Genomic DNA, 27,896 nt, shown 5'->3' on the forward strand with positions numbered 1-27,896 from the left:
ACTGATTGGTGGAAGGCTGTGTTTCCAGGTGTCGCGGTAGGCTGCGTTACCACGTCAGTGAAGTTTACAGGGAAGACTGTAGCCGGCTTCTCGCCGGGCCTGTGCTGTGGACGGGCCCCTGGTCGCCCTATTGCATGTGTTTGTGGCCAGCACTCGGTGCCATTATTTGCCTCGGGAGCTTATAGTGATGACTGATGTATGCTGGCCACTCTAGCTAAATGTGAAGCCAACGTCACCGCCGCTGCCTGGGCCGCCATTTTGGATCCAGGGTCAATCCCACTGACAGGTAATATTAGGAGACTGCGCGCAGACGTCAGGAGGCAGCCTGCAGTGTAGGACCGTCTGTGGTGACGTAAGCAGGGAAGGGATATACATGTACAGTACTGTCTGTACCTGCTCAGGGGTCACCAGCATCTGCCCTGACTCACGGCTGGCACTTCCAGTGGCTCCTTGCTCCTGTTCAGTTTCAGCCCTGAGCCTCTTTACCTTTACCTGGTCTCTTAAAGGAATTTTCCATTTTTAAAAGTAGTATTTATGTGGTCCCCAAAACAGAGGTGGAGGCATGTGACCCCCACAGGAGCAGCAGGAGGTCTTCATATCCTGTAATGTGGAGGTGGTCGATGAAAATTTCCCCATACTCGTGGCCCTGGACACGTTGGGCCTCATTCAGACGGCAGTTTTTATTGTACGAGTTCTCACCGCGTTTTTCAGAGATTGTCGCAGATCAATGAAAGTATGTGGAAAAATCCGACGTCACCCGGATCTTTTGTGTACGGGCTGTGTGATAGAGGAAAATGTAGAAATCTCCATCAGTTTTTCATATTTTTTTTCTCTTATATACGAGAAAAACAAATGATACTTTGACCTTGTTTTGCATATGATAACAATCAGTGATGTCTAAGGCTAAGTTCACACGTCCGGTTTTTGCAGTGCGGCTCAATCCGGCTCAAAAACCTATGCAACGGATGCAGCAAAAAAAACGATCCGTTGCATAAGATTTTCCATACGGCCCGTCCGTTTTTTCACAGATGCGGCTTGATACTGAGCATGCGTAGTGCAAAAAACCACATCCAGCGTCCATAGGCTTGCATTGTAAATCGCGCCGGATGTGGCGGGATGCGGTTTTTTTCGCCGCACCAAAAAAAGTGCCAGGCAACATTCCATCCGGCCGCCGCATGGGCTAAATATGCCGCATCTGGCAAAAACGGGACGCAGCGCAAGGCCATGCGGCACAATACGGCGCTAATGCAAGTCTATGCGGAAAAAACGCAACCGGCGGCAAAAAAAACCTGTTGCATTTTTTCTGCAGTGCGCCGTATTGTGCCGTACGGCAAAAACCGGATGTGTGAAAGCAGCCTTAAACACGACTCCCCCAGCAATGACGGTGCTGGGGATCTCTGTTACCCGGTCTGTATTGTGGCCCCGGCCTCTGCTCCTATTGGCCCCTGATCACAGAGGTATTATTATAGGAGGGACAGCAGTGCCATCCAGACACACACATTACCCCCAATAGTGCTGTATGTTGTGAGCCTATAGATATCACCTGCGCTGTATACTAACACTATATCACACTTAAGGCCCCGTCACACTAAGCAACATCGCTGCTAACGAACAACTTTTGTGACGTTGCTAGCGATGTTGCTGTGTGTGACATCCAGCAACAACCTGGCCCCTGCTGTGAGGTCGTTGGTTGTTGCTGAATGTTCTGGGCCATTTTTTAGTTGTTGCTGTCCCGCTGTGAAGCACAGATCGCTGTGTGTGACAGCGAGACAGCAACAACTAAATGTGCAGGCAGCAGGAGCCGGCTTCTGCGGAGGCTGGTAACCAATGTAAACATCGGGTAACCAAGAAGCCCTGTCCCTGGTTACCCGATATTTACCTTTGTTACCAGCCTCCGCCGCTCTCACTGCCAGTGCCGGATCCTGCTCTGTGCACATTTAGCTGCAGCACACATCGGGTTAATTAACCCGATGTGTGCTGTAACTAGGAGAGCAGGGAGCCAGCGCTAAGCGGTGTGCGCTGCTCCCTGCTCTCTGCACGTGTAGCTCCGTGCAGTGGTAACCAAGGTAAATATCGGGTTGGTTACCCGATATTTACCTTAGTTACCAAGCGCAGCATCTTCCACGCGGCGCTGGGGGCTTGTCACTGGTTGCTGGTGAGCTCACCAGCAACTTGTGTAGCGACGCTCCAGCGATCCCTGCCAGGTCAGGTTGCTGGTGGGATCGCTGGAGCGTCGCAGTGTGACATCTCACCAGCAACCTCCCAGCAACTTACCAGCGATCCCTATCGTTGTTGGGATCGCTGGTAAGTTGCTTAGTGTGACTGGACCTTTACAGGGAACTTGTCATGATGAGTGTGCATGTTACAGTAAAGATATGGCTGTAAGGTACTGTTATACAGAATCAATAGATCCCTTAAGTGAGGAAATCAGCAGACGTTTGGGTGTCCTAAGCTTCTGGTGATTTTGTGCCACACTGTGGGTTGGGTTTTCATCTGTGCGCGGGCTCCACCACTGCCTCCGGTGTCTATATTTTCTCCTGCTTTATAGATCGCATTGATGCCATCCCTGCCACGGACTATACTTGCGCAGATTGATCTCCTAGCAGTCTTCAAGAACGGGCACCAGTGGCTGCGCATGCGCAGATTGAGATCTCGGTTTGGTGACGAGCTGAGATGTCATTCTGTGCATGCACTATGTCACTGAAGCCTACTATGAGATCAGTCTGCACCAGCGCTGACCACAGCTGGGATGGCGCTAGCGCAAATATTATCCAGCCGCACAGGAGACTAATTGCACAAGTGGATCCCCAGTGGCTTCTTCCCACTCACTGCCCTTAAGTGACAGGTCTCTTGCTGCGTGCATGTATAGAGCCACCCTTTGCATAGTAAAAGCTTGTTATAGGCAAACCATGCCCAAGAAGAGCATCACGCCCAACAATTAAGCCGCAAGTATGCCACTGTGATTCTATTATCCCTATTTCTATTACAAGGCTCACACACTGCATCTTTTACTGTGTTTTTTGGTGCATTTTTAAGGTCACAGAGATGCACCTAAGGCTACATGCGCACGCTGCTTTTTTTCCCTGCTTTTTTGCTGCTTTTTTGGCTGCAGTTTTGTTGTCAGAACTTTCTGACATTTGACTTCCCAGCAAAGTCTATGAGAAGTCAGATTTGCTATGCGCACGTTGCAGTTTGTCAGTGTTCTATTTGTCAAAGGTTTGTGACAAATAAAATGCAGCATGTTCATTCTTCCTGCGTTTTTGTCAACATTTGTCACAAAAACGCAGCAAAAACGCAGGGTGTGAAAAACGCACCAAAAATTACATGCGTTTTTTGTGACATTTCCAGGCTCTCTCTGACAAGGTGCAGTTTTGGCTGCAGTTTGTGAACACAAAAAGATGCAGCGTGCGCATGTAGCCTAAGGCTATGTGCGCACAGTGCGTTTTTCACGGCGTTTTTGCGCGTTTTTCGGGTGCATTTTTGGCCTCAAAACTGCAGGACTTTGCTTCCCCAGCAAAGTCTATGAGTTTTCATTTTTGCTGTCCGCACACATCTGTTTTTTTTTACCTGCGTTTTTGAATTTAAAAAAAAATGGACATGTCAGTTCTTTCCTGCGTTTTTCTGCGTTTTCCGCCCATGCAATGCATTTGAAAAACGCAGCAAAACGCAGAGATCAACAACGTAGCAAAACACAGCCAAAACCGCACCAAAGCGCGGTAAAAACGCATGCGTTTTTTTGACGCAGGTGCGTTTTTGTGCATTTTTAGCGGCCAAAAATGCAGCGTAAAAAAGACGCAGTGTGCGAACCTAGCCTATGGCTGCTTTCACACATCCGGTTTTTGCTGAGCGGCACAATACAGCGCTTTGCAGAAAAAATGCAACCTTTTTTTTTTCTGCATAGACTTGCATTAGCGCCGTATTGTGCCGCATGGCCTTGCGTTGCGTCCGTTTTTTGCCGGATGCGGCATATTTAGCCCATGCGCCGGCCAGATGGAACGTTGCCTGGCATGTCTTTTTGTGCGGCGAAAAAAACCGCATCGCGCCGGATCTGGCGCGATGTGGCGCGGTTTACAATGCAAGCCTATGGACGCCAGATGCGTTTTTTTGTACTGCGCATGCTCAGTATCAAGCCGCATCCGTCAAAAAATGGAAGGGCCGCATCGAAAAACTTATGCAACGGATCCGTTTTTATCGCCGCATCCGTTGCATAGGGTTTTGAGCCGGATTGAGCCGCACTGCAAAAACCGGAGGTGTGAAAGCAGCCTTAATGCATGCATTTCCTTCCTCCTGCAAAGTCTGAGATTTCTTTTTGCTGTCCACACTGGGCATCTTTTTGTGGCTGCATCTTGGCTGCGTTTTTGAAGATGTAGCATGTCAATTCTTTGTGTTTTTGAGCCCTTCCAGTCAATAGATTTGGCTTAAAAAAAAAAAAAAATGCGTTGGGCAAAATGTAATACACGTTTTTGCTGCGGGTGCATTTTTTGGGGCCACAAACACTGCATCTTTGTAGTTTGAAAAGATGCAGTGTGTGAACGTGGCCTAAGAACTCCATAACTACATGAACTTAAAAGTTCTTGTTTATGAAGTACAGCCGCTCACGCCCATTATCTCCGCTCACGCCACCGCACTTCTGGTCCCTGATATTACCAGTATGCCTACAGGATTAGGACTGGAATAGCCGGGGATCAGGGAGGTGAGTATTGCTGCTTCTATTTGTTTATTTTCTTAAGCTTTTTTGAGCTGTTTGTAAAACAGTTTTATCTTTGGACAGCCACCTAAAAGCCTCAGCCTGGTCGTGCTCCCAAATGGGTTGTTCCATATACAATAATTATCTGTTTATCACAAAATAATGCTGAAAAATATTATCAGTTGGAACCCAACCAATGGGATTAACACAAATTTGGAAAATGGAAGACCTGAAGTCCTCTGTGTAAATGTATGACCACTAAAGTTTGTGCAAAGCGATTCACAGGACCTGCTCCATCGGCCTAATGATGAATCTGTGACCGCAGGACGGGATCCTTCCGAATGATCTCTTACATTCCGGCATCTACAGCTCCTTTTGATAAGCTGGCCTGGTGTGATGTTCTGGCTTGATGCAAATGTGATGCTGCGCCAGGCCGGCTAATCAAAATATGAACGGCGAATGCTGGCAGAAAAGAGGCCACAGATTACTGAACTAGTTTATAAACCAGGTCATGTGACTCGATTTGCACCAACTAGTGACCACCGCTTCATTAAAGGGAATCTGTCACCAGGTTTTTGCCACCTAATCTGAGAGCAGCATGAAGGAAAAGAGACCCTGATTCCAGTGATGTCTCACTTACTGGACTGCTTAGTGTAGCTCTTATAAAAGTACTGTTTAATCAGCAGGAGACCATCATCATTAGAGGACAACTTGGCGTGCTGCCAGGTAGTCCAGCATATTCATTGTCTCTATATAACTGCTAGATCTGCAGCAGAGAAAACATTGATTTTATCAAAATGACAGCAAACAGCTCAGTAAGTGACACATCGCCGGAATCAGGGTCTATGTCTCTACATTATGCTGCTCTCAGATGGGGGAGCAAAAACCTGGTGATAGATTCCCTTTAACTATAGTGCTTTTATAATGGCTCTGTCTGTCCCATAGTAGGAAATGGAGCGGTGCTCACTGGTGCTTTACACACAGGTCTTTGGATGCCCATTCTTGGGATAAGTGGGGCTCCAGCAGCTAAACACCCAGCAATTATACATAGATGGGCAAATACATTTACAGGCCCTGGTATTGCAGTCACCTTTATTTTCCGTGGTTGCTGGATGGAAGTCTTGTGACCGGCTCACGTTTTGATTAGCCGGTGCAGTGCGACGTTGTGCATGTATCATGTCGCAGCGATGACATCGCACCAGGTCTGCTAATCGGAAGAGGAGCAGGGGAATGCGGGCACAGGAGGCAGTGTGCAGGGCTCCCATCCTGTGACCGGTGCCCCCAGAAATGACTCCCTCAGCTCTATACATTATTCATGCATCCTGTGGAAAAGTGATACATTTTATTTATGGAACAACCTCTTTAACTGCTTAAGGCTATGTGCACACATAAAGCAATTTGGTATAGAAATTTCTGCATCATGTCATCATCTCTTGGCAGGAAAAACACCGCACCAAAAGTACCTGTTTTCAGTGTGTTTTTACATGCGTTTTTGGTGCAGATTTTTCCCGCTCATTAGGCTGCGTGCCCACGATCAGTATTTACAGCGTTTTGGATGCCACATGCTTCAGCTGCGGTCAAAACGCTGCGTTGTGCAGTACAAGCACAGTGGATGGATTTCTAGAAATCCTGTGCCCACTGTGCTTCTTTTTTCCGCAGCAAACACTGCGGTGCATATTTCCAGACTGCAGCATGTAAATTGTTTTCTGCGGAATTGCCTCCGTCCTCCGTAGGGAGAAAACAAGCGAGAGACTGCAGCGTACTGAACCCTGATCGTGGGTATAAGCGGCTGCGTTCTCCTATGGAGGAGACGTGCGGCCTCGCAGGTCAAGAAACGCAGCGTTCTGAATGCAGCGAGTCCTGATCGCGGGCACATACCCTTAGTGTGAGTGAAATTTGCAGCAAAAACGCTGAAAGAATTGACATGCTGTAGATTTACATCTGCACCCAATCTGCAAGGAGAAAACAAGCAACATGTGCTCTGATACTGCAGGATTCTCACTCACTTTGCTGGCATCAGAATATTGTGACAAATCTGCGCAGAAAAAAAGTGATTAATCTGCAACATGTGCACAGGCCTTAAAGGGGTTTGCCGGGCACACACAACGCTATGTGAAATGAAGAAGCTTCATAATTTACCTGCTGTTTAATATTCTGCTCTGTTGATGAGCTGTCATGTGTGATAGCACATTACTACCTGCTACAGAACATTCAAAGCACAGAGTACAAAGAATTCCTGTCTGTGCTTTGATTAAAGCATATCTGATCAGTGAGCGTCCGGCTACCAGTCATCGGGGCGGCGCAGGTTCAGTCGCCACTCGGTGTATGGAGAACGGCAACTGTAACTGCTCCCCCGCACTGATGGACAGCTGGGTCTAATGCTGAGCGTCTGTCAGTCATTGTCGGGGGCGTGGCTACAAGCCGCCATTCTCAATACAGGACAATGACTGAACCTGTGCCCCCCCACCCATTGTCTGTAACCCAAATGCCGCCAGAGGGAATAAGGTTAATCTTCTCCCGGCAGCGGGGTTCAGTGTGTAGGCGCTGGGCAGGTTCACAACTCTAATAAAGGGAATCGGTCACCAGATTTTTTTCATGTATAAACCAAACTACCACCTTTACAGAGCCTGTGCTGCATTCCATAAGGGTGCATATTATCCGCTGACTCCCCCTGTATGGATCTCTGATACCTTTTTGAAAATCTCCCTCCCTGTATGTAAATCCGGAACGGTCCAGTCCCCTGGGCGTGCTTGCTGAGGTATCTGTCCCTCCTCTCCGCGCTGATGGCCATTATCTTGTTATAATTGCCATGGATAACGCCTCCTGCTATATTTCACCTGAAGACGTGGATGACGTCTTCTGCGTTATCCACATACTCAGGCAAAAGCTCGCTTCTGCACAGAGACCCCACTGTTTTGCGCATGCGCACTTTTATATTAGACTCTCCCCAGAGAAGGGCAGACCAAAGTACACCTGCTCGAGCCGGCAATGGTTCTGCACAGGCGCAAAAATTTACCTGGCTATGTGAATGACGCAGGAGGCTTCAGTCATGTCAATCATAACAAGCACAGCGATCAGTGGAGGGACAGTCGCCGCAGCAAGCACGCCAATCAGGCCGGACCATCCAGATTGACATACAACACAGGAGCTTTTCAAAAGGTATTTGGGGGAGTCGGGGGATAACATTCACCTTTATAGAATACAGCATAGGCGCTGCTGAAGGTGGTAGTTTTGGTTTAGACATGACAATTCTGGTGGCAGGTTCCCTTTAACCTGGAGATAACCCCATATCTGCAGGTTAATAACATTTTTTCACATGACAGGTTCCTTTTAAAGTGGGCAGGCACTGATGGTGGCAATGTGTGACCTGTGGGGAGGATTCAGCTTTGGCAGGGAAACAAAGGTTCCCTGGCTCTTGGGAAGTGTAGTCTAGAGGGCTAGTTTTTATAGAATGAGGAATATTTTGTTACTGAATGAGGTGCATTTGTTATTGCGACGATTTTGGTGTATGTATAACGGTTAGTTTTTACTAAGGGGTCATTCAGACATCAGGGTTTCTTTTTTTTTTTTTTTTTGCAAACTAGATTCAATTTCATCATTTTTTATTTCACATTTTATTTCACCTATGAGAAAAAAAATATTTCACTTTCTCATCAGTCAGTGAAAAAGGGACAGCACACGAATGGTGTCAGAGTCCTGTCTGTTTTATATTTTTTTTTTATTTTCTTCACGCACCCATAGACTTTCATTGCCAAGTTTGACATTTGGATCAATATCTGATACGTTTCTGTAATTTTGGTTGGACCACTTGGTTTGCAAAAAATAACTCCCGTGACCAGCCCATAGATTATCATAGGTATGAGTGCTATCTTTCAGAAACATGGATCGCACTCGTACGGAAAATACTGATGTTTGATGAATGGAGAGGAATAGAAAAAGGACTGCAAATCTGTGTTTGGACTTTTATGCAACGTTCCCATGATGAGCCTATGGTTAATTTTTGATGTTGCAGAATTTCTGCACTATTTCTGCCCCAATTATGGAAATTAAGTTACTTGCGTTTTTTTTTAACAAGCCTTTTTGACTTTTTTTTCCTGTGTCATGCTTTAATAAACCTGCTTCGTTTTCAAGAGTTATTGACATGCTGTGGATTTGAAACATACACCACAGGTCAGATTACACCAAAAAATAAAGTAGCCTGGTGGGCATGAGAGTTCTATAAATCCATCCACCTTACTGGAACTGTAAGACGCTTTGATTTTGAGACAGCAAAGTATTTCTAAAGATCTTCTATCGTATGCTAATGAGTGAGGGCAGTAGCCCCTGGGCGTTGCGTCCCTTGCTAGTCACCCCCATTAGCATGTTAGTATGCCCCTGTGGGTGTGCTAACATGCTAATGAATGGTGTCAGAAGATGATCTCACTCACCTCTACGCCGCCATCGTGTCCAACACTGGATTTCTGCTCAGTGCGCATGAATTCGGATTTTGGGTCATGCACAGTATGAAGCAGAGTGTAGGCGTCCTGGCTTCAAACTCGAGTATTGCGCATGACCCAAACTCTGGGGTCATGCGCACTGAGCCGAAATCCAGCATCAAGCGGCAATGGCAGCGGAGAGGTGAGTGAGATCGTCCTGTGATGCTGCGCAATCATTAGCATGTTAGCATGCCCACAGGGGCATACTAACATGCTAATGGGGGTGACTAGCAAGGGAGCAACGCCCAGGGGGCTACTGCCCGCGCTCATTAGCATACAATAAAAGAGCTTTAGAAATACTTTTTCTACAGATCTCTTTATCTATGCTAGTGTATACAGGGACAGTTAGGGGTACTTCACACACAGCGAGATCGCTACTGAGATCGCTGCTGAGTCACGTTTTTTGTGACGCAGCAGTGACCTCATTAGCGATCTCGCTGTGTGTGACACTGGGCAGCGATCTGGCCCCTGCTGTGAGATCGCTGCTCGTTACACACAGCCCTGGTTCGTGTTTTTATTGTTGCTCTCCCGCTGATAAGCACACATCGCTGTGTGTGACAGCGAGAGAGCAACAACCCTGAATGTGCAGGGAGCAGGAGCCGGCGTCTGACAGCCTGCGGTAAGCTGTAACTAGGGTAAACATCGGGTAACCAAGGTGGTTACCCGATATTTACTTTCGTTACCAGCCTCCGCAGCTCTCACACTGCCAGTGCCGGCTCCTGCTCCCTGCACACGCTAAGCGGTGTGCGCTGGTAACTAAGGTAAACATCGGGTAACCATACCCGATGTTTACCTTAGTTACCAGTGTCCACAGCTTCCAGACGCCGACTCCGTGCAAGCGCAGCGTCGCTTGCACGTCGCTGCTGGCTGGTCACTGGTCGCTGGTGAGATCTGCCTGTTTGACAGCTCACCAGCGACCATGTAGCGATGCAGCAGCGATCCTGACCAGGTCAGATCGCTGGTGGGATCGCTGCTGTGTCGCTAAAGTGTGACGGTACCTTTAAGGTACCGTCACACATAACGAGATCGCTAGCGAGATCGCAGCTGAGTCACGGTTTCTGTGACCAGTAGCGATCTCGTTATGTGTGACACCTACCAGCGATCAGGCCCCTGCTGTGAGATCGCTAGTCGTTGCAGAATGGTCCAGGCCATTTTCTTCAAAGGCGATGTCCTGCTGGGCAGGACACATCGCTGTGTTTGACACTGTGTGACAGGGTCACAGTGACTGCTGAGATCGTTATACAGGTCGCTACTGAGACCTGTATTGTTCCTGCATCGTTGGTAAGATCTGACTGTGTGACATCTCACCAGCGACCTCCCAGCGACTTACCTGCGATCCCTATCAGGTCGCATCGTTTTCGGGATCGCTGGTAAGTCGTTGTGTGTGACTGGGCCTTTAGGCAGGGATTAGCAATATGTACCCAAAACTGCTCGTGGCTCTGGGTGCATATTGCACCTGACAGGTTCCCTTAAGGCTGTGTGCGCACTTTCCGTTTTCACCTGCGTTTTAGGTGCGTTTTGGGTCCGTTTTGAACTGCAGCGTTTTTGTGCCCAAATGCATGCGTTTTGGTTTTCCTGAATTCATGATTTCTTGTCCGCACTTTGCGTTTCAAAACGCATCTCAAAATTTGCATAAGTTTGTTCAAAAACCATGCGTTCAGAAAAGGACCGACAGTTGTTTTTGCCATTTGTGGTGCGTTTTGTTAACATTGAAGTCAATGAGAAGTAGCAAAACGCAGGCACAATCAAAATTCCAGCGTTTTACCTGCTTTTTCATTGCAGAAAACATGCGTTTTGGACTACCAAAACACATGCTTTTTGGACATCAAAATAATGATTTGATATGTCCCTTTAACACACATAGTCCGACAATTAAATTTAAGAATAATATGCATTTATTACTATTTTACCGATAAAATATATACTATACTATAATTTTATTAAATATATCTTTTTCCATTATTTTTCCCATTAATATAGATTTGTCCCTTTTTTTTTTTTTTTTTCTTTCGACTTTTTCATTCTGTTTGACTGTTTTTAAACTTTATTTAGTAGTGTCTTGATGTTCAAAACGTATCTGTCAAAATGCAAGGGAAAGAGCATGTAAAAAGCGCTGAAAACGCATCTAAAATGCGGTAAATACGCATGCGTTTTCTGCGCAAAATTTCTGAAAAAGGCAACTTTGGCAAAATCAATTAAGGCTAAAACGTGCGTTTACAACTGCATGTAGGACGACGGAAAGTGCGCACATAGTCTAAAGCCTCTCTAAAAAACTATAATGAAAAAAAACAATTGACATTATCACAATGCTGCCAAATGTATCTTTTTAAGGCTATGTTCACACTGGGCATCTTTTGTTATGTGTGTTTTGAGTGCATCTCATTTTCTGAAGAAGCACCAGCTGCAAAAAAGCATGCATTTTTGGCGCATTTAAATGCGTTTTTACTGCATTTTACCCAATGGGTTTTGTAAGTGAAATCTATTGACTGGAGGGCTCAAAAACGCGGTAAAAACGCAAGAAGAATTGACATGCTGCATCTGGAAAAACGCAGCCAACAAAAGATGCCCAGTGTGGACCGCAAAATAGAAATCTCATAGACTTTGTTAGGAGAAGGAAACGCATGCATTTAGGTGCATCTTTGTGACCTCAAAAACGCAGCAAAAGATGCCCTGTGTGAACATAGCCTAAGTTTTTCTACTCTTGAAGAAAAAAAAAAAGACGTCACTTAAAAAAAAGTTTGCTTTTGGTTTCCAATCTTTTGAGCTCCATCTCCATATATTTTTTTTTTTTTTTTTTCATTTTACTGTTGATGGGGCTGTGAGAGGGTCTTTCTATAAATACCATTATGGGGGTAAATGGGGCTTTTTAGTGTCCTTTTTTATTAAATTCCCTTTGAAGGGATAAACAAAATTTGGCATTGAAATACATATGGTGTAGGTTGTTAAAGATATGGTAGCACCAAATGTATGTGTGTAATAAATAAATTTAAAAAAAATATATTTTATATTCACCCCCAAAAATTTTTTTTTTTTTTTTATTGGGATTTTTTAGTCTCCTCTGTATTATACGCGGCACTACTTTGTAAGTGCAGTATTTTACCCCAGCCTGTGTTACACTGGCCGGTAACCTATTATCCGGCCTCTGGTAGGATCTAATAGGCGGAATGACTTTTGTATGGGAGCATGCATTTTCGATTTCTCATCCCATGATATATCAGCTTTTTTTTCCTGTTTAAATAGTTTTCTTCTCTAAATATCGGGCTAAATGTTGTGATTTCTCTTGTGCGTTAATCAGTTATTTGTCCTGCGGTGAAAGTAAGTTTGGGCAGATGCTTTTCCCATGTGGATGCCACCTGCGCTTTATAACAGAAATCCTTGTCTTACTGGCTCCTGTTTGTTCCCTTTTTTGCCACAATTTTAATGGTTTTCTGTGTTTTCTCATGGCTAGATAAATATTTGCATGGAATTATTGGGCATCAGGTGTAGCACTGTGCTGGCAATGTGTTTTGCTTGCTCAAGCATCTGCTCTTGTGTGATTTTAAGGTCCTTGGTTATTGATGTTTCGCTTCTTTCCGTTATCACATTTTTCTTTAGGACTGTTAAGATGGTGGACAAGAACATCTACATCGTCCAAGGGGAAATCGGCCTCGTTGTTGGAGCTATAAAACGCAACGCACGATGGAGCATGCACACTCCTTTGGTAAGATCTTTAGGATTGTTGCTTCTGATAAGTTTCTCCATTGTGACTTCTAGTTATAGAGATAAGAACGTTCTTTTTGCCCATAGTGTGTGTCCAAGAATATAGTGTCAGTGTCATATGTTTAATCATGTTGTTCACCAGTGTAATGGTAAAATGGTGTTTTGCAACCATTTCAGTCTTGTGCACTAGTGGAAATTTTTAGCTTTGGGAACCGCTAGCAAATAAGTGTACTCTATGATTTAAAAAAAAAAAAAAAAATGCTCACAATTTGCAGGAATACAATTACGTAACGCTATGCTTAGCAACAAATATACATTATACAGTGCCCCAGATTAAGGCAACATATTGTGTCCCATTAATAAAAGTATGCAACACCCTATATTTAGTATCTGACACACAGAGCTTCCCCAGTTCAATTAGGCTACTTTCACACATCAGGTTTTTTCCATCAGGCACAATCTGGAAGAAAACGGGTAAAACGGATCTGGTACCGCATCTGTTTTATTCCCATAGATTTGCATTGTTACTGGATTGTGCCTGATGGCTTTGCGTTGCATCCGTTTTTTTTTTCCGGATGCAGCAAAATTAATGCGGTGGCCGGATGGAACGTTTTTTGGCCCCTTAAAAAAACTCATCGCGCCGGATCTGGCGCAATACGGCGTGTTTTACAATGGAAGCCTATGGACGCCGGATCCGGCGTAATGCGGCAAAACGGATGCGGCTGCCGGATCCATTTTTGTAAACTGAGCATGCTCCAATGTTTTGAAAAAACGGATCCAACAATAAAACCGGACAAAATGGATGCAAAACGGATCCGCTGGATACGGTTTTTACTTTTTTTTTTTTTTTTTTTTTTTTTTTTGCCGGATCCGTTGGATCAGGAAAAAAAGATTGTGCCTGAATGCAGAAAACTGATGTGTGAAAGTAGCTTTATACCTCACACTGTTTCTCATGATTGACTAAATGTATGCGACATGCTGCAGCTGCGATCTCACAGCACAGACAGTATGGGAGGAGGAGAGCAGAGCTGACAGTGCTGTGAATTGAGAGCTGCAGCATGTTGCATACATCATTCTGGATTTGAGCCAGGCATTAGCTATGAGGGTCTTAATCTGAGATGGTCGAGATAGATGCATAGAGGAGTTTGAAATCAACAGTTTTGCTTCTTCCCATCTTGTAATAAGTAAATGCCAGCAGTGAGGTCTGTTCACCTGGGAAGGAGAGCAGATCAATGTTACTGCCTATCTTATCATATCACACATTGAAAGCCTTGATGCTGCCTGCTTAAGATTAATGCTATACAGGGGAAAAAGTAAAAGTTTAAGAGTCCTTGCAAATGCCTGCTTGGTTATTGTTGAAATATTATATAACTTGTACAAACTAATATATCTGCAGTGAAAATGAACAATTATATAATGATGTCATATTCAGCTCTGCGTCCACCACTCCATGATGTGGCCAGTGTAACATGATATAGCTGGCAACGCCAACAGATACTGTTTAAGGGCTCCTTCAGACGTTGGTTATTCCCCTCCCCTCCCCCCAAAAAAAAAATCCTCTGTAGAAATGTTCACACCCTTGTCCCCCATCCTGTAGTAATGTGCCATCCTGTAGTAATGTCCCCTATTTATGCCACATTATGCCATTTGCATACACACATAAAAAAAATCTTCTCACCTGTTCCTTCGGTGTTCTTTCTTGTTTCTTGCAGCATGCAGGCCCCCTGACGGTCGCAGTCCTATGCTGGTATGACTTCTGCCACCGCGCAGAACTCTGCAGAGCATTACCAATGGCAGCCGCTGGCCAATCAGAGGCCAGCAGGTGACGTCCTGTGACGTCACCTGCTGGCCTCTGATTGGCCAGCGGATGCTATTGTGCAGAGATGTGCAGATTTTTCCCATAGTCTTGTATTAGATGCAGTAAAACATAATTTTTTTATTTTTTTTTTTGTGCGAAATGCACCAAAAAAGCGCATGATCTCCTCACAAGTGTATCAATAAAGTTTTGTCAAAGCCAAATACCAGAGAGTATAAAAAAACAAAGCGGCTTTATTTACAACTTGACACACCAAAAAGTGACCTAATTTACATAACAGATGCAGAAAATCTGCAACATCAAAAAGTCAGCAAATACTCCTCATGGGAACGCAGGTTACCGGTGTGTTCACACTGAGTCTTATGGCTGAGCTTACACAGCAGAAATTCTCCCAACACTTGTAGTTTATGAACTCTCTGATTTTTGAAGAGTTTCTGCTCCAGAAACTCAGTGTGATCGCAACCTATAGATGGTTTTCACTGACACAGAACGTTGGGATGTTGACAATGTAGTTTTTGCTTAAAGGGAACCTGTCAGGTGCAATAGGCCCTCAGAACCACGAGCAGTTCAGGGTGCATGTTAGTATTAATCCCTGACTAACAGTCCCTTTATATACCAGCATAGATAAACAGATCTTTAGAAAAACTATTTCTAAAGATAATTTATGATATGCCAATGAGGCTAGCGACTAGTCACAAGGGCGTTAGTTGCCTTGGCTAGTCGACCCACATAGCATGCTAGCATGCCCCTGTGGGCATACTAACATGCTAATGAATGAGCAGCGACGCCGCACATGCCTCACTCTTCATGGCTGTCGGCGGACGATGAATTATGCACTGTGCATGATCCGGAATTGCTGGGACTTCCGATTATACGCACTAAACTGATGCTGGGTGTAAGCTTCCCGACTTCAGTGAGGTACTGTGCACATGACCGGAAGTGCTGGGACTTCAGATCATGCGCAGAGCACATCATCCTCTGTCGGCCGCTGTGATGGGGTCCTTCCCAGATATCACACAACAGAGCGAGAGATGGATGAACAATCCAAAGAACATTTATTCCAAGCAAATGAAATGGTCCATACAATAATCCACCATACAGAGGATACAAATAGTCCAGAAACACGAATATAGTCCAGTAAGTGATAAATGTCCAAGACTCTCTGTGAAGCCGCAGCTTTAGCCCAGAGGATCAATCTTTGTCCTTCTCCAAGTTTTCAAACAGACTGACCCAGAATGACTAATTCACCAGGTAAGCAGAGAGTTTAGGTGGATGCCAGTCCTCCCTCTCCCAGACCTAGGAACAGAATCACTACATGGGGGTAATTATCCTACAGACAATACAATGTACACACAAGCAATACAGAGAATGGACAGTGAACCACGCCTAAAATATGAACGTACACAACATGATATACAACCCCCCCCCCCATATTCCACCATCACAGCCGCCATGAAGAGTGAGGTATGTGCGGCGTCGCTGCGCATTCATTAACATGTTAGTATGACCACAGTGGACTGCTATCATGCTATGTGGGCCGACTAGCCAGAGGAAATAACGTCCTTGCAACTAGTCCCCGCGCTACTTGGCCTATAATATACGATCTTTAGAAATTACTTTTTTCCTAAAGATCCCTTTATCTATGCTAGTGTATACAGGGACAGTTAGGCAAGTATTAGCAATATACACCCAGAACTGCTCTTGGGTCTGGGTGCATACGGCACCTGACGGGTTCCCTTAAAATTTCTAAACAGTGGATTCAGCAGCAGGGAAGAGTATCATTCTTTCCTTTACCTTTCCTAGTCTCTTTTAATCCATTTTCTTTTTTATACCTTACTGTGGAATGTGGTTTACAAATGCCGATGCAAGATTCTGACAGGATTTTCTTCGCAGCGTTTTACATGAAGCTTTAGTTATTTTTTACTAAACCCCCCCCCCCCCCCCCCAAAAAAAACCCTAAACACTTTAAAATCTATAGTTAAATATTGTACACTACAGCATGCTCCGACTTGAGCATTTTTTTTCCTAGCGTCTTTTCTATACAATTCTCCTGTAGGACTTCCATAATACCAGACAATAGACCTGCGTAACATGTTCCTAAATAGGAAAGGCAATCCTACAACGCTTGTAAGAAAATACAAAAAAAAAAATAAAGTATTTTGAGCGTTTGAACATGCTGAAAAATGTGAAGGAAACCTAATGGTATTACCGTAGCTCTAAAGGACTATGGGCCTGGTAATCAAGACCGGCCTCTGAGGATCCGTGCTGGATTTATATGCCTCTTCATGAATCATGACCATCTATCATTTTATGGATCCAGAGCATCAGACGAGCGGCGTACACCTCGTGTTTGCCCCTCTCCACAGATACTGCACCAGTCCCTGGAGTAAGATTTGTGGCGTAGTGAACGCAGCCACTTTTCATGAATTTGACAAGCAGCGGTTGCCACGTCCTATACTTCACCAGCTTCTCCCACTTTGTGAGTGCGCCAAAAAATCGCATAATTTTAGCGCACCAAAATTGTGACTTTCTTTGTCGCTCCATTGGGAGACCCAGACAATTGGGGTGTATAGCTATGCCTCCGGAGGCCACACAAAGCATTACACTAAAAGTGTAAAGCCCCTCCCCTTCTGCCTATACACCCCCCGTGCTCACGGGCTCCTCAGTTTTTTTTGCTTTGTGCGAAGGAGGCAGACATCCACGCATAGCTCCACAGCTTGGTCAGCAGCAGCTGCTGACTAGGTCGGATGGAAGAAAAGAGGGCCCATAATAGGGCCCCCAGCATGCTCCCTTCTCACCCCACTTTGTCGGCGGTGTTGTTAAGGTTGAGGTGCCCATTGCGGGTACACAGGCAGGAGCCACATGCTGTTTTCCTTCCCCATCCCTTAATGGGCTCTGGGTGAAGTGGGATCCGGATCGGTCTCCAGGCACTGGGACCGTGCTCCCTCCGCAGCCCCTGGGAATCTGCAGGATAGGAGCTGGATATCGTCAGGGACAAAGCCCTGCTACTATGAGGTACTCTGTGTCTCCGTGGGGACCGCGCATGGAGCGCTGGTCCCATACACATTACAGCACTGCTGGGTGTGTTAGTGCGCCGGGCATGGAGCGCTTGTGCCAGACACTTTCCAGCTCTGCTGGGTGTGTTAGTGCGCCGGACATGGAGCGTTTGTGCCAGACACTTTCCAGCTCTGCTGGAGGTGTTAGTGCGCCGGGGGACTACCGCGCGGCCGCGCTTATTGCCGGCCGCGCTTATAACTTTAGTCCCCGGCTTCTGCGGCCTAGTGTCGTTCTTTCCCGCCCACAGGCCTGCCAGTCAGGGGAGGGGCGGGACGCTGCACGGATCGTCAGCGCAGGGCTGGAGCATACATTAGTATCCTCCTCCCTCCTCACTCAGTACAGTGGGGCACTGGATTCCCGCACTTTTCTTGGGCACGCCCACGGTCTCCTCCTCCCCACAGAACGCCGGCAGCCATTCCTGTCAGCGATTCAGACGCTGGAGAGGAGAGGCAACACAGGGAGACCCAGGCAGGGAATCTGGTGACCACACAACCGCTCTGAGCGGTCGGTAAGCAGCACCTGTGGTGCTGGCCCCACTGAGTACCGAAGTGTATATATATATATATAGGCTTATAGGCTATACATTGCACTGTACGGTCGCTCTGTTGATTTTTGGCTATATACCCTCCTGGTTGTTCTCAGAGGAGACAACATGTCATCTGCAAAAAGCAAGGGTGCCAAAGCACAGGCGTACTTTGCAACCTGTACCTCATGTACAGCTGTACTACCGGCAGGGTCCACTGACCCTCATTGTGTGCAATGCTCGGCCCCTGTGGCACTTACTCAGCCGGAGCCTCTGCTACAGGTGGCCCAGGTGGATCCACCTGCTACCACTGTCCAGGTGACAGGGACGGAGTTTGCAGCCTTTGCTGACAAACTGTCTGAGACTATGGATAAATGGTCTGCTAAAATACTGGAAGCTTTGCAGTCCAGACCGGTGATTCAGGCCCCGGGCTCTATCCAATCCTTGACCCCTGGTCCCCCTCAATTGGAACAGCAATGTGCCCCGGGGGTAACCCACAGGTCCCAGGGTGAGGTCTCTGACACGGACCGCAGTCCCAGGCCGCCCAAGCGGGGTCGCTGGGAAATTCCCTCCACTTCATCACACTGTTCAGGGTCCCAGCAGGGTGACTCTCTGGAGGATGAAGCGGAGGTATCAGATCAGGATTCTGATACTGAAGCCGCTCTCAACCTAGATACACCTGAAGGTGACGCAGTAGTGAATGACCTTATAGCGACCATCAATCAGGTGTTGGATATTTCTCCTCCAGCTCCTCCAATTGAGGAGTCTGCTTCTCAGGAGAAATTCCGTTTCAGGTTTCCAAAGCGTACATTAAATATGTTTCTGGATCACTCTGACTTCAGAGAGGCAATCCAGAAAAACCGAGACTGTCCAGACAAGCGTTTTTCCAAGCGCCTTAAGGACACACGTTATCCCTTCCCCCCCCCCCCCCCGAGGTTGTCAAGGGCTGGACTCAGTGTCCTAAGGTGGATCCTCCAATCTCCAGACTGGCGGCTAGATCCATAGTTGCAGTGGAAGACGGGGCTTCACTCAAAGATGCCACTGACAGACAGATGGAACCATGGTTAAAATCCATCTATGAAGCTATAGGGGCGTCTTTTGCTCCAGCATTCGCTGCCGTATGGGCACTCCAAGCTATCTCAGCTTGTCAGGGGCAGATTCATGCGGTAACACGTACATCTGCCCCACAAGTGGTGTCCTTAACCAATCAGGCGTCGGCGTTTGCGTCCTACGCCATTAATGCTATCCTGGACTCTGCGAGCCGTACGGCGGTGGCATCCGCCAACTCGGTGGTACTCCGCAGGGCCATGTGGCTACGTGAATGGAAGGCAGACTCTGCTTCCAAAAAGTTCTTAACCGGTTTGCCATTGGCTGGCGACCGCTTGTTTGGTGAGCGATTGGATGAAATCATTAAACAATCCAAGGGAAAGGATTCATCCTTACCCCAGTCCAAACCAAACAGACCTCAACCACGGAAGGTACAATCGAGGTTTCGGTCCTTTCGGACCGCGGGCAGATCTCAATTTTCCTCGTCCAAAAGGCCTCAGAAAGATCAGAGGAACTCAGATGCATGGCGGTCTAAGTCACGTCCTAAAAAGACCGCCGGAGGCACCGCTCCCAAAGCGGCCTCCTCATGACTTTCGGCCTCTTCAAACCGCATCCTCGGTCGGTGGCAGGCTCTCCCGCTTTTGCGACACCTGGCTGCCACAAGTAAAAGACCGATGGGTGAGAGACATTCTATCTCACGGTTACAGGATAGAGTTCAACTCTCGTCCTCCGACTCGTTTCTTCAGAACATCTCCACCCCCCGACAGAGCCGAGGCTCTTATGCAGGCGGTGGGCACCCTGAAGGCGGAAGGAGTGGTGATCCCGGTTCCTCTTCAGCAACGGGGTCACGGTTTTTACTCCAACTTGTTCGTGGTGCCAAAAAAGGACGGATCCTTCCGTCCCGTTCTGGACCTAAAGCTGCTCAACAAGCATGTGAAAACCAGGCGGTTCCGGATGGAATCGCTTCGCTCCGTCATCGCCTCCATGTCCCAAGGAGATTTCCTGGCATCAATAGACATCAAAGATGCTTATCTCCACGTACCGATTGCGCCAGAGCATCAGCGATCCTGCGCTTCGCCATAGGGGACGAACACCTTCAGTTCGTGGCACTACCTTTTGGCCTGGCAACAGCCCCACGGGTCTTCACCAAGGTCATGGCAACAGTGGTGGCAATCCTACACTCTCAGGGACACTCGGTGATCCCTTACTTAGACGATCTACTTGTCAAGGCACCCTCTCAAGGGGCATGCCAACACAGCCTGAACATTGCTCTGGAAACTCTCCAGAGTTTCGGGTGGATCATCAATTTTCCAAAGTCAAATCTGACACCGGCCCAATCACTGACATATCTTGGCATGGAGTTTCATACACTCTCAGCGATAGTGAAGCTTCCGCTGAACAAACAGCGTTCACTACAGACAGGGGTGCAATCTCTCCGTCACACCCCCTGAGGCGCCTCATGCACTTCCTAGGGAAGATGGTGGCAGCAATGGAGGCAGTTCCTTTTGCGCAGTTTCATCTGCGCCCACTTCAATGGGACATTCTCCGCAAATGGGACAGGAAGTCGACGTCCCTCGACAGGAACGTCTCCCTTTCTCGGGCAGCCAAAGCTTCCCTTCAGTGGTGGCTTCTTCCCACTTCTCTGTCGAAGGGGAAATCCTTCCTGCCCCCATCCTGGGCTGTGGTCACGACGGACGCGAGCCTGTCAGGGTGGGGAGCGGTCTTTCTCCACCACAGGGCTCAGGGGACTTGGACTCAGACAGAGTCCTCCCTTCAGATCAATGTTCTGGAGATAAGGGCAGTGTATCTTGCCCTAAAAGCGTTCCAGCCGTGGCTGGAAGGAAAACAGATCCGAATTCAGTCGGACAACTCCACAGCGGTGGCATACATCAACCACCAAGGCGGGACACGCAGTCGGCAAGCCTTCCAGGAGGTCCGGCGGATTCTGCTATGGGTGGAAGCCACAGCCTCCACCATATCCGCAGTTCACATCCCGGGCGTAGAAAACTGGGAAGCAGATTTTCTCAGTCGCCAGGGCATGGACGCAGGGGAATGGTCCCTTCACCCGGACGTGTTTCAGGAGATCTGTTGCCGCTGGGGCATGCCGGACGTCGACCTAATGGCGTCCCGGCACAACAACAAGGTCCCGACGTTCATGGCACGGTCTCAAGATCACAGAGCTCTGGCGGCAGACGCCTTAGTTCAGGATTGGTCGCAGTTTCAACTCCCTTATGTGTTTCCTCCTCTGGCACTGTTGCCCAGAGTGTTACGCAAGATCAGGGCCGACTGCCGTCGCGCCATCCTCGTCGCTCCAGACTGGCCGAGGAGGTCGTGGTACCCGGATCTGTGGCATCTCACGGTCGGCCAACCGTGGGCACTCCCAGACCGACCAGACTTGCTGTCTCAAGGGCCGTTTTTCCATCTGAATTCTGCGGCCCTGAACCTGACTGTGTGGCCATTGAGTCCTGGATCCTAGCGTCTTCCGGATTATCTCAAGAGGTCATTGCCACCATGAGACAGGCTAGGAAACCAACGTCCGCCAAGATCTACCACAGGACGTGAAAAATTTTCCTGTCGTGGTGCTCTGCTCAGGGCGTTTCTCCCTGGCCGTTTACCTTGCCCACTTTTTCTGTCCTTTCTTCAATCCGGATTAGAAAAGGGTTTGTCACTAGGCTCCCTTAAGGGACAAGTCTCTGCGCTCTGTCTTTTTTCAGAAGCGCCTAGCCAGACTTCCACAGGTACGCACGTTCCTGCAGGGGGTTTGTCACATCGTACCTCCTTACAGGCGTCCGTTAGAACCCTGGGATCTGAACAGGGTGCTGATGGTTCTTCAGAAACCACCGTTCGAGCCAATGAGGGATATCTCTCTCTCGCGCCTTTCACAGAAGGTGGTCTTCCTAGTGGCAGTCACATCACTTCGGAGAGTGTCTGAGCTAGCAGCGCTGTCATGCAAAGCCCCCTTCCTGGTGTTTCACCAGGACAAGGTGGTTCTGCGTCCGGTTCCGGAATTTCTCCCTAAGGTGGTATCCCCCTTTCATCTCAATCAGGATATCTCCTTACCCTCTTTTTGTCCTCATCCAGTTCACCAATGTGAAAAGGATTTGCACTTGTTAGATCTGGTGAGAGCACTCAGATTCTACATTTCTCGTACGGCGCCCCTGCGCCGCTCGGATGCACTCTTTGTCCTTGTCGCTGGCCAGCGTAAAGGGACACAAGCTTCCAAATCAACCCTGGCTCGGTGGATCAAGGAACCAATTCTCGAGGCTTATCGTTCCTCCGGGCTTCCGGTTCCCTCAGGGCTGAAGGCCCATTCTACCAGGGCCGTGGGAGCGTCCTGGGCTTTGCGGCACCAGGCTACGGCTCAGCAGGTGTGTCAGGCGGCTACCTGGTCGAGCCTGCACACTTTCACGAAACACTATCAGGTGCATACCTATGCTTCGGCAGATGCCAGCCTAGGTAGGCGAGTCCTTCAGGCGGCGGTTGCCCACCTGTAGGACGGAGCCGGTTACGGCTCTATTATGAGGTATTATTTACCCACCCAGGGACTGCTTTTGGACGTCCCAATTGTCTGGGTCTCCCAATGGAGCGACAAAGAAGAAGGGAATTTTGTTTACTTACCGTAAATTCCTTTTCTTCTAGCTCCAATTGGGAGACCCAGCACCCGCCCCTGTTTTTTTGTGTACACATGTTGTTCATGTTGAATGGTTTCAGTTCTCCGATATTACTTCGGATTGAATTTACTTTAAACCAATTATAATTTTTTCCTCCTTCTTGCTTTTGCACCAAAACTGAGGAGCCCGTGAGCACGGGGGGTGTATAGGCAGAAGGGGAGGGGCTTTACACTTTTAGTGTAATGCTTTGTGTGGCCTCCGGAGGCATAGCTATACACCCCAATTGTCTGGGTCTCCCAATTGGAGCTAGAAGAAAAGGAATTTACGGTAAGTAAACAAAATTCCCTTCTTTCAAATCTTTATGCCAGAATATGTAAAAGCTATGATGAATCGGGTCTTCTGACTCTAATTTATTCTTTCAGACTTCAGCAGATTTCTATTACAGCTGCATTGACTTTTTGTTTTATAGGGTAGTAGTTGTTAATTTTACTTCAATCTTTCTAACTTTAGGATGAAGAGCAGGATCCCTTGCTGCACAGTTTTAGCCAGTTGAAAGACATACTGAATAATATAAAATGTAAGTATTCTTTGAGTTATTGGTTGGATTGCTTATATATATATATAAAAACCCCTCGATGTTCCAGCTCTGGATCCCGACTGACTAAAATTGCTGGTAATAGTATATGCCACAAACTCTTAATTTGTGAATAAGCGCACTGGATCTGCAACTGTGTCTGGAGATCCAGTGGTCACATCCAGCAACAACAGCTAATGTTGCCACTAGGAAACCAAATGTAATAAGTAGGGAGGAGCAAACGTGAACGGGAATTTTAAATTTGTATGTAAATAAATAATTAAAAAAAGAAAAAACGTGGGGTCCCCTTTATTTTTGATTATCGGCCAAGGTAAAGCACACAGCTGAGGGCCGCAGGTCGCAGCTGTCTGCTTTACCTGCGCTGGTTATCAAAAATAGGGGGAACCCCACTTTTTTTTTATTTTAATTCCTTACCCGCATTTCTTTACAGAGCAGTTGTTGTCCTGTGCTTGCCCACATTTTGCTTCCTTTGCAGTCAACTAGCCCTTACTACGACCATTTTAGAGCACAGGAGTTCAGGTCTCCATTCACTTATGATGTCCGGGTTCCAAACCGAACTTTTAGCTAAAATCCAGGTGAACTTGAACTTCCTTGGGTCTGCTCATCCATAGTAATAAGTAGAGTTGAACACAAAAGTTAGTTGGAACCTGGTTCTGCGTTCATGGGTTCTATGGCATGACGTTTCAGGAACCTAGTAACCACAGGAGGCTACTTGGATGGTGGCATTAGAGTACTGGCTGAAGTTCACACTGCCCTGGAAGTATTGTAGTGGATCCAGGACTAAGGTCATGCAAAACCTTTTGCTAAGCTCTAATAATAATGTTTTTGTTTTATTCAGCACAATTGTTAAAATGTAACTTAAAGGGGGTTTCTACTACTTTTTCACCCCCTTGCCATATATCATAGCTGTTCAAAACACCACCTTTTTATAATATACTTTTATTGAATGTATAGCTTATATAAGCGCATCTCTGTAGGAGTCTCATATGACTAGATTGTTTTGCAAATTCTTCTTCCTCATTGGTTATGTCTGATACTTTTCTGGTACAGAAATCAGACCAAATAAAAGGAAGTTGTCATTTGGCTCCTGATGGTGGGTATGGATGAGAAGGAGTGAATGACAGCTGCCTGAGCATGCATCCTGAAGAGATTGAATTAGTCTGCCTCACTTAAGTGCTGTGATCTGCATTTTGAAAGCAAAGGGTTTAGGAAATCCAATTACTGACATGGACAGCGCTGAAATTTGCATAACAAACACAGTGGGGCTGTAATGGCAATTGCCAGATGGGCTCGTACCTACCTTGGGCTGCTCTAACACTTGGTATCTCCCAATATCTTCAGCAGCACAGGGCGGAGAATGGAGGAGGCCTGCTAAATGCTAGATCACAGGCTACAGTAATGCGTGATGGAACTAGTAGTAGTTGAGTGCAGTAAGCCTGGGGATGAAGAGTGATCGATGTAAACATCAGAGCTGCAGCTGGCAGACACCAAGTGATGCTATCTGCATGATTAAAGGTTTATATTTCTTTGAGTATGGATGCATTGAGTGGCACATAACAGCACGATGATGAGGAATAAAAAATTTAAATGAGTTGGGGTAGTGGATAACTTCTTTAACCCCTTAACGACCCATGACGTACTGGGTACGTCATGGATCGTGTGCCGGTAAGCCCCGCCGGCAAGCGGCGGCGATCCGCGCACATATCAGCTGTTATCAACAGCTGACATGTGTGCCTGCTAGCCGCGGGTGGAATCGCTTCCACTCGCGGCCATTAACCCCTTACATTTCGCTGCCATAATCTGGCAGCGATATGTATATGGGCGCCGCCATGACAGTCACTTACCCCGCCCCCACCGGAAGTCACGTGACATGATCATGTGACTTTCGGGGGTTGCCATGGTAGCACAGGGTCATGTGATGACGCCTGTAGCTAACATGACTCCCTTCCTCTCAATGCCGGAATACAGCCGGCGTAAAGCAGCAAATCTGCAGTTCTCAGCTCTGTAGCTGAGATCTCCAGATAGTGCAGAGCGATCGGATTGCTGATCGCTATAGCCCCCTAGGGGGACTAGTAAAATAAAAAAAAAAATAAAAAAAAAAGTTTTAAAAAATTAAAAAAAAAAAATAAGAAAACCTAAAAGTTCAAATCACCCCCCTTTCACCCCATTGAAAATTAAAGGGTTAAAAAAATAAAAAATACACACATATTTGGTAGCGCCGCGTTCGGAAATGCCCGATCTATCAAAATATAAAATCAATGAATCTGATCAGTAAACGGCGTAGCGGCAAAGAAATTCCAAACGCCAAAATTACGTTTTTTTGGTCACAGCAAATTTTGCGCAAAATGCAATAACACGCAATCAAAACGTAGCATCTGCGCAAAGATGGTACCGTTAAAAACGTCAGGTCGAGACGCAAAAAATAAGCTATCACTGAGCCTCAGATCCCGAAAAATGAGAACGCTATGGGTTTTGGAAAATGGCGCAAAACGTGCGCCACTTTTTTTGGACAAGATGTGAATTTTTTTAACCCCTTAGATACAAGTAAACCTATACATGTTTGGTGTCTACAAACTCGCACTGACCTGAGGCATCACATAGATACCTCAGTTTTACCATATAGTGAACACAGTGAATAAAATATCCCAAAAACCATTGTACGATAACACTTTTTTTTGCAATTTTTCCGTACTTGGAATTGTTTTTGCCGTTTTCCAGTACACTACATGGTAAAACTTATGGTTTCATTTAAAAGTACAACTCGTCCCGCAAAAAACAAGCCCTCATATGGCAAGATTGATGGAAAAATAAAAAAGGTACGCCTCTCGGAAGAAGGGGAGCAAAAAACAAAAACTCAAAAACGGAAAGTGCCTGGGGGCTGAAGGGGTTAAGTGAATCGGTCACCAGGTTTGTGGTACTTCATTTGAAAGCAACATAACGTAGGGGCAGAGTTCCTGATTCCAAATATATCACTTAGTTAATTGGGTGCTGCAGTTGTGATAAAACCCCTGTTATCGGCTACAGATCTAGCAGTTCTTTGAATGCTGAGCTTTGTATAACCCCACCCACACCACTGTGAACACTGTACATTGAGAGAAAGTTTCTAATCAGTGGTGGGAGCTTGGTTTAACTGGGCAGATGACTAGGATGCACAAGACAACTAGTCCTATAGAGATAATCTCCTGATAATAAAACACTGAAACATCACACCTCTTAATAAGTGACACATTGTAGCAACTACATTACACTGCCATTAGACTATATTGTAAAATCCTGCTGACATATTGTATTTAATAGGACATTTAACTCCATGTTACCACGAAGCGTAATCTGTTTTGTATATACTGTAATCGCTGGTTTTATTTGAGCGGAATATCTTCCATGTTTAACAGTTCAAGCAAAGTGAATGTGATTTCATTTGGTGTGGTCTTCTGTGAGGCTATGTGCGGACGTGTGCACTCTGCACCGCACACAAAAGGTCTGCTTCAGAGCGCAGCTGGAAAGCTCCGTTCTAAAGCGCCTGGTGGCTGCAGAATTCGTGAGCTCTGCATGCTGCCTCTCTCTATAGACAGCATACAAAGTGCAGGAAAGAAGTGACATGTCACTTCTTCGAACGCACGCTTCGGGCAGCAGCTGAATCGCTGCGCTCTAATACGCCACGTGCGCACGGCCCCTGCATAATCTTCATAGATTGTGCTGGGGACGCAGGACGCATGCAGTTACGCTTCGGTGCAGATCGCAGCGTAACTGCATGCAATACACACACATGCGCACATAGCCTTAGACTTCCATGGAGAACCTGAAAAAAAAAATGCATTTAAAAAAAACACAATTGTGTTTTTAACTGCACAATCCCAATGTTTCTGCACTCCTAAATCAAACTTGCACCAAAAATGTGTGGAAAACTGAGCAAAACCACAATAATCGGAGCAGATTGTGTATTTTCTGAGTGGATTTCCACAGGAAAACCGGTATTTATGCTATAATGCTTATTGATAGTGGAATATAACTATCACCACTTCTGCCCATAGGAATATAGCATACACACTGATTTTGAAAAACTCTGGGCTTATGTATATGTGTATATATAATGTGTGTGTATTATAGTATGATCATACCGTCTGTGAACATAATCACAGTACTGGTCTTTATCTGTTTCTTCTCCATGTCCTAAGAGGCTATCGCAGATTTCCAGTAGCAGGTGGGCCTAGAAAGGTCAGAGTATTCCTTCTGGCATTTGCACCTGCCATACTGCAGCGTGGAAGCAAGGCTCGATCTGGGAAGGGGCTTTGGTGATGTTCCTGCGTAAATTTAGTTTTGTTATACTTTGTGTTTCGCAAACAATGCTGCACATGGCGTCAGGATATATAAACCTCACATTTCCTA

General features: G+C 46.5%; 1 long non-coding RNA gene across 1 annotated transcript; it reads left to right on the forward strand.

Moving 5' to 3' along the window:
- Positions 1 to 40: 40 nt before the first annotated feature.
- On the forward strand, positions 41 to 23,492 carry LOC142281754 (uncharacterized). The gene is made up of 3 exons (XR_012743788.1): positions 41 to 286; positions 12,757 to 12,862; positions 23,426 to 23,492. It is a non-coding gene; the product is annotated as an uncharacterized LOC142281754 (long non-coding RNA).
- Positions 23,493 to 27,896: the final 4,404 nt, after the last annotated feature.

Source organism: Anomaloglossus baeobatrachus, unplaced genomic scaffold (genome assembly GCF_048569485.1).
Source record: "Anomaloglossus baeobatrachus isolate aAnoBae1 unplaced genomic scaffold, aAnoBae1.hap1 Scaffold_4825, whole genome shotgun sequence".
NCBI lineage: Eukaryota > Metazoa > Chordata > Amphibia > Anura > Aromobatidae > Anomaloglossus > Anomaloglossus baeobatrachus.